At 44.0% G+C, this 7,638-nt stretch overlaps 1 long non-coding RNA gene across 1 annotated transcript; it reads right to left on the minus strand.

Moving 5' to 3' along the window:
- Positions 1-1,103: 1,103 nt before the first annotated feature.
- LOC135106982 (uncharacterized) lies at positions 1,104-7,012 on the minus strand. The gene is made up of 2 exons (XR_010271530.1): positions 5,715-7,012; positions 1,104-4,738 (listed from the first exon to the last, which is right to left on the minus strand). It is a non-coding gene; the product is annotated as an uncharacterized LOC135106982 (long non-coding RNA).
- Between the last annotated feature and the right edge of the window lie 626 nt (positions 7,013-7,638).

Here is a 7,638-nt window from a genome sequence, read left to right on the forward strand (position 1 = left end):
TCATTGAATATATATATATATATATATATATATATATATATATATATATATATATATATATATATATATATATATATATATATATATATATATATATATGAGAGGATAATATTTTCAACCTTCTCAAATACAAATCTCACACACACACACACACACACACACACACACACACACACACAATAGCACATTCAAATGGTATTTTCTTCAGTGTTTGTATGAATAGGCGAATCGTGGGTTTCAAGGGCAAATGCCTATGTGTGGCAGGGTAGCGGCGTTAGGCTGCGCTAGGCTGGGGCAGGCAAGACAAGTGGGTGCAGTGCGGACAAGGATATCCTGCCTGGGTGATACTGCTAAAATTAGTTCGCAGCCAGACAGGCGAGGACGTGCAGCTCAGCCCACAACACTCCATCCCATTCACACACCTGGCCAAGTCTGCTGCATATTTGTAGGCCGAGTCACCGTGCCCTTGGAACAGTGAGAGGCACTTCACCACTCTCTGCCACCCTCTGAGGCCTCACTGTGCCGCCGCAGCCCTGCCGCCGCCCAGCAGCTGCAAGCGCGGAGCCTCACCCGAGCGAGTCAACAAAATGGCTCTCACGACCTGAGGCACAAGTCGGTCGCTTGGTCAGGAAGTGCGGCGCTCCTTTATCCTGTATTACAGACTAAGTAATTTATTCTCCTGGTTTACTTGAAATGTGTTTTTTTACTTTATTTGTTGTACTTCGCCATACTACCAGTATTGTCTTTTATTGTACTGTTTTATTTTTCTACCTGGTCTACTCTTCCGCACGATTGGAGTTGCTTCATCGAACCGAAACATCGTGATCGCTCTTGTTTACTTAACATGTTCAGGCCGCCCACTCCTGCCGCCCCTCAGCCCGCTGCAAGTCTAGCACGTCGGCTGCTACCGGTGCATATGTTTTTTTTAAATTTTTTTATTAATGGATATATATTTTTCATCTAATATTAATATTGTGCTTCATGGAAGAAGTTAATAATTACAAATCTTCGCAAATCTCCTCGTTTCGACCTTTCCATCGGCCCTTCACTCACGCTGCACTTCCCATCCCTCTTTTCTCTAGAGATATAACAATCTTGAAAAAAAAATTGTATTTGTTAGTCTGCATATTATATCAAGTGCACATAACAGCTTTTTAGTATCGTTATTAAGTAAAAACCCAAATCTACCACATAAAAACCATATTTTTGGCCTCTTGCTGCGCGATTCTGCATCACAAACGCTAGGAGATTTTCCTGTGATTTATAAACTTCTCTATCCTAGCAGAACTGTGGGATTACGTAATGTAATGAACCACAAAAAAATAGATGTGTACATTATATATGATTTTGTGGCTTACGGATGGACGTAGCATTAACAGTGATGTTCCCATTGACAGCGCCGTCAGAGCCGCAAGAGCAGCTATTAAAATGATAAATATTGCCCAGGGAATATAAGGGAAACGAATATGGAAATGTGCACTGAGTTTAAGCACACGCCCGACACAAGACACATGAATACACTTTTGAAAAAAATTGTAAAATTTTGGCAGCAGCAGCAGCAGCAGTCAGGTATCCTGTGCTAGTAAGGTGTCGGTGTGTCATACCTGCAGCCTCACGTGTTTCCATTGTACTTACCTTCCTGCATGAGCGGTGTCAATGAGTGAGCTGATGCAGGAAACCATAAACATGTTGGCAAGGCGTCTGGCGCAGCAAAAAACCAAACACGAGATACCGTTTTTTTTTTTTTTCCGACACATTCCAGTTATCTCCCGGTGCGCAGTGGCGTTGGCGTGCTTGTTGTATGTATAGAGGTAAATTATATCCAAATTGTCACTGATGAGGAGGGAAAAACTGTACACATTAGACAGTACCAGATTCTTTTTCTCTAACCCAGCGATGGTCAGTGATGTCTTAATCTGGTGGCGTTGTGATCGTGTCTTTAATGCTACTAGATGCACCACACACACACACACACACACACACACACACACACACACACACACACACACACACACACACACACACACACACACGATTGCTCATTCCTCGTTCAGTCAAATCTTTCTTTTGTTCAATATGAGGATCCGTCCAAAGGTGACTAAGTTATAGTGACGCAGAACAAAGTTACTGGCGGCTTCCGTGCAGTGATGTAGATGCTCTTGCTACTCGTCCTGACGTCAGTTGTATCTGTTCTCTTTTTTCCTTACAATTTCCCGAAGTTCTTGTTATGTTCTTGTTCTTGGCAAAAATGGTTGTCAGAATATTAGCACTGTTTCATCGTTGTATCTGTCCTTGGCGTTCGTTGCATTGCTTCTTAGGTCATTTTTTTATTTCCTGAAATTTTCTAAACGGCCATAAGTTGTCTTCTTTGTGTAGGGAAGACATTTTTGTCGGAATGCTTGTATTGGATAATCACGGTCTTGTCTAATTGAACAGCTTCATCGATGCTTTCGCAAAATGACTGTATGTGTGTGTGTGTGTGTGTGTGTGTGTGTGTGTGTGTGTGTGTGTGTGTGTGTGTGTGTGTGTGTGGAGCCACGAACAGCATCCTAAAGTTTGTGTCACTATGCCTAAATCATCATGCTGGTCTCCCAGACAGAGAGTGACGCACACTGGCACTGTCATCACCACAGCGATGGATGACTCCCTCAACACGAAGGAAAACCACACCGCAGGTCGCGGCCGCCGGAGGAAGACACTGGATAAAGCATCATGGTGTCGGCTGCTGTGTCACAGTTTTCATGATAAGATCGGTCGTGATTACATTGATGTCAAAAGATTGTGCTTATCAGTTTGTGGCTTCTTAAAGTAATGAAGATGCTCAGCATCTCTTGCCTTGAAGCCGTAGGAATACAGAATATCGGATTTTTTATTCCTAATATACAGCATAAAGTTCATTCGTATGAGTATTCCGATATTGCCAATTGCAAGTTATATAAAGGAGACAGCAATGATATTAATATAAAATTCTAATAATATGAGAAATATCAGTGATACTGGTAATAACGATAATGCTTAATAATGTTAATAATAATAATAATAGTAATTGTTATAATAATAATAATAATGATGATGATGATAATAATAATGATAATAATAATAATAATAATAATAATAATAATAATAATAATAATAATAATAATAATAATAATAATCGCGGGCGCAACACAAAACGCTTTGTAGTTGGGTAGTCGGGATGCAGTTTTCCAGCGAAGGGGCGGCGGGCGGTGCTGGTGCAGACAGACTCTTCATGAGGCGACGAGCTGGAATGGTAATTAATTTGCTAATATCTAATGTCATGTGTATGTGTTTGTGTTTGGGATGAACTCAGGGGATCGTCATCCGGCAAGGATCATGTTATACTTACTCCAATAATCTTTATTTATCATTAAGCACATTCATATCACAGGAAATGCCTTCTCGTGCTGGCAAAAACTTGTTTGGTTCATTCATTCATTCATTGGGCCGCTGCACTTCCTCAATGGCTGGATGGTAAAACTCCTCTCCATGTTTGCTGCTGTGCTGGTGATCTCTGCACTGTACTTGCTGTAATCCATGAGTGTGTGTATCGCTGTAGTAAGCCTGGCCAACCTGCACCCAGGGGCTGGCAGGTTGCAGGCAGGCTGTGGTAATTATCACCTGTATACAGCCTGCCCTCCACCAGCGATGTACTAATCCTCCTCAGCCTCGCTGTTGTTGACTGCGTGGCTGAGTGTTCCACAAGCCACAGAAGATGCAAATCGTAAACATGGAAAACTCACTATTTATCATAATTCTTTCATGATTCACGCATGTGATCACTTCACCATACTGATAACTCTTTTTAATTATTATTTTATATATTTTTTTTTATGTACCAACATTGAAGATTATACAGGCCATCGTTACATTATTGTGCCACAAGTCAGAACTCATAAAAGCTAGGGAAACAATACCTCCTTCTTTCACAAATCGCCCACATCACGACACTCATCACTTACTGATATAATTTACTTTTTTATTTTTTCTTCCTAGTAATTCTTTGCATTATACTGTAATAGCTGTAATCACTGAATTCCACTTGACTGAAAGAAAAAAACACTAAACCACACTAAATCATTACATTTTCAAGAATACACACAAATATTGCAATTTGTTATCCATAACTGACTGGTACTTTCGTCACTACATTTTATTCACGCACTGTGTGACGCACTGTGACTTGAGCACTAATCCTGGCACACTGGAGCACCGCCGCCACAACACTAACACTGCACTCCGCCCGCACTCACCGCCGCACTCACCCGCACTGCAAGCGCCGCATTTTTTAGTATTTTTTTTTTTTTTTTCAGGACACTTGCCATCTCCCTCTCACTGTCCACACTGCTCACCACCATCTGACACTGACACTAGAAGCGATGCACCAAACTGAGCAGAAACACTTAGATATCTTATTGATCAAAGCACAAAGAAAGCTACATTTAATCCTTGTTTTCTTTTGTTTTTTCCAACAACTTTGTAAGCACAACTCACAATGCTTTAAAGGACTTGAGAACAAAATGAAGCCGTAGAAGGTGGAGGTGGCTACTACGCAACAAGCCGCCCCAGAGGTACTCCAGTACTGCGGCGGCCGCTGCCTGCCGTCAATCAGAGATACTGTCGTCGTGTTGCCTCCACGATACTCTCTGCTAAAGACTGGCGGCAACATTTCGGCGGTTTTCTAGTAATGTTATTCTTGTGCTTCCTTTTGTTAATATTCCTTCAAAATTCCAAGCTGATTAATGCCAAGATATAAGTGTTCTCTCTCTCTCTCTCTCTCTCTCTCTCTCTCTCTCTCTCTCTCTCTCTCTCTCTCTCTCTCTCTCTCTCTCTCTCTCTCTCTCTCTCTCTCTCTCTCTCTCTCTCTCTCTCTGCGTCTCTCTCTCCCCACCGAGAAAGTCGCTTGTCATGGCCCTCGCTCACCCCTCAAGCGTGGGGAGGATGATAACACTGGGGCCGCGCACTTTGCATTTCACAGACCGATTATTATTCTTTTTTTTTTCTTTTCCACACACGCACACACAAGCACAGCTAGGCGTGTTCTACCACCTCTGTTGCCAGGAGAGGTTGTATGAATTGTCACTTTTTTATTGATATTTTTCTTACACTAGCACCACTTCGTGACACATGCATAGACACACACGTTTCGTCACTACACTTCCACATGCCACAGAATATTCCAGCTCCGGGACAGAATAACTTTAGTGACACTTGGCAGCATATGGTGGACCTCCCAGGCATGCTTGCGCCCGACTGCCTCAGAGTGCACTACCTGCAACCTGCGGCCCTGGGCGACGCATTGACCTCCAGATTGTTTACAGTTTAGTCAGAAGCAGCAGACACCCTTCATGGGCCCCTCGTCTTCACTTGCGTCCTCACGGAAGCGATATATTTCACACCGCCATTTTCACTCGTGCTAATCAATATTTGCGGAAAGTTCACTCGTCCAGGCGGGGCAGGACTCACGCCACGCAGACGATTCGCGCTACTGCAGAATCACTGGTTTGTCGCTGCTGCATGGTGAGGCACGCCAGCCCGATGGCCGCCTGCATCCATTCACTGTGTATCACTCACTGCCGTACTCTAAAGCAGGCAAGCACCGCTGTATCAGTAATCTGAGATACCGATAACTTCACTATCTCATCGCCTTTTCCATTACGCTAATCGACAATGACGAATTTTGTCTGTTTTCGTACCGCCATGAGAGTCATGTGGACCGTGTTGGCTCCCAAGGTGCACTGGCAAGCAAGAGCTGTGCTTGACGTCTGCATGCACGCTCCTCCCCCCACCCCCTCTCTTGCACCGCTCTCTTCTGCCTGATGCGCACCATGTGCATTTCCGTGTTTCTTGTGCTTGCATTTCTATATATACAGTTCCAGGTGATCCAGGCACATATAGTATTTCAAGACGGTCACATCCAAGCAGTAAACAATAAGCTTTTCCCTGGTGCTTGCGTGCTTTACAGCTCAGTCCTCCGGCGTGTCCGACTCACGACTGAGCCACTGTGCTTGATTCATATCGTGCATGGCAGGCGAGCACCAGGTTGCTTTAAACCTTCGATCGTTGGCTCCTGTCCTAACACTGGCCGGCCTTCGGACGCGTACCCAGACCTTGTAGGTCTCGCCTGCCTGGCGTCATACATCATCACTCTAATGTCTCTTTGTTCTCTCGTTATAAATGGCACGTAAAAGTCGTTAAAAAAAATTAAAGCAACTGATTTCTGCCAGCCGTAGAGGGGCGGGGACACGTGTTTTGCAGATGTGTGTAGAGGCACATTAGGTGCCTGTGCGTGGAGCCCCGGCTGGCTGGAGGCCACTGACCCCCAGCGCGGGGCCTATACTCGTACTCTGCTGTTGAGGCCGCTTCCTGCTTCCCTTGAGCTCGCTATTATTTCTACTTTTTCGCCGCGTTGGGGTTGCGCTGCCTGCACCTACTCGTTAAAGTGTAGTGTTGCCTTCTGTTTGTCGCCGATTTTATGTTTTGACAAGGCCTAGAGAATCCGGCATCGCTTTAACAACTGTTAACTGTTCGCGTGATACTTCTGTGCCGTCAAGGCTACCGTACATGTGTGTGTGTGTGTGTGTGTGTGTGTGTGTGTGTGTGTGTGTGTGTGTGTGTGTGTGTATGGCTCTCACCAGTGTTGGGAGACAACAGGCTGAGTAAGCAGTCTGCCCGTCACGTCCTAGGACACAACATCACAGCACTGTGAGATCGGCGGGCGGCAGCGAGGGAAGGCCGCGCCGCACCTTTCATTGTCTCGCTTGTCTACCTGTAATTGTTTTTCTGCCAACAATCACACTTTGACCTTCACTTCAATGTGCCCTGAATACCAATACAAACGTCAGGACACCCTTGCTTGCCGCGTATTACTCATGACTTCAAGCATTACAATAACAATGGGGGCGAAGAGCAGTAGCAGCGAGCGCACGTGGGCAGGATACTGGGGGTGCGTGCTGCTGGAGAGCGTGTAATGCAACCCTGACATGACACTAGAAACCGGATTCTTGTATTTTTAGCTCCTCACGCACAAGTGTGACCTTAAGACACACTTAAGAAGTCACAGCTGTAAGATGCGTAAAGATCACCGTTATTTTTGTATCTTCCTCTCGTTCTTATTGATCGTGAGTGCAGGTCTTTCTCTTTAATAGAACCGTGTTACCTGCACGTGATATAATTTTTATGCTGGTGTACGCGTAACTCTTTTCAGCTATGAGATATCCTGAAAAAAAAAATGAGAAGAAATTTAAGATAATCGATGCACTATGTTATCTTTCTTTCTTCCCGTAAGAAAACCCCTTTATGGGAGAGCTGGCAGGCTAAGCTCTGAGTTGCCTGAAGTTTTGAGGTCATCAATCTGTTTGCCATCAAGAGAGCACCACCGAGGAGGCGTATCTTGTTTCTCTGTTATAGTAAATCCTTTCTCTTTCATTTCTTTGTAATATAACTTTGAAAACAAGATTATCTTATTTTAGCATTTACACGTCTTTTTTTTCATTAAATGGCGCCGAGGAGGCATTTATCTTACTTTATTATTATCTATCCTATCTTTCCTTCACACATGTATAGATAACAGCAAGATTTCTTTATTCGCACACAAACACAAGACTAAATCACACGCTA

Source organism: Scylla paramamosain, chromosome 14, assembly GCF_035594125.1.
Source record: "Scylla paramamosain isolate STU-SP2022 chromosome 14, ASM3559412v1, whole genome shotgun sequence".
Lineage (NCBI taxonomy): Eukaryota > Metazoa > Arthropoda > Malacostraca > Decapoda > Portunidae > Scylla > Scylla paramamosain.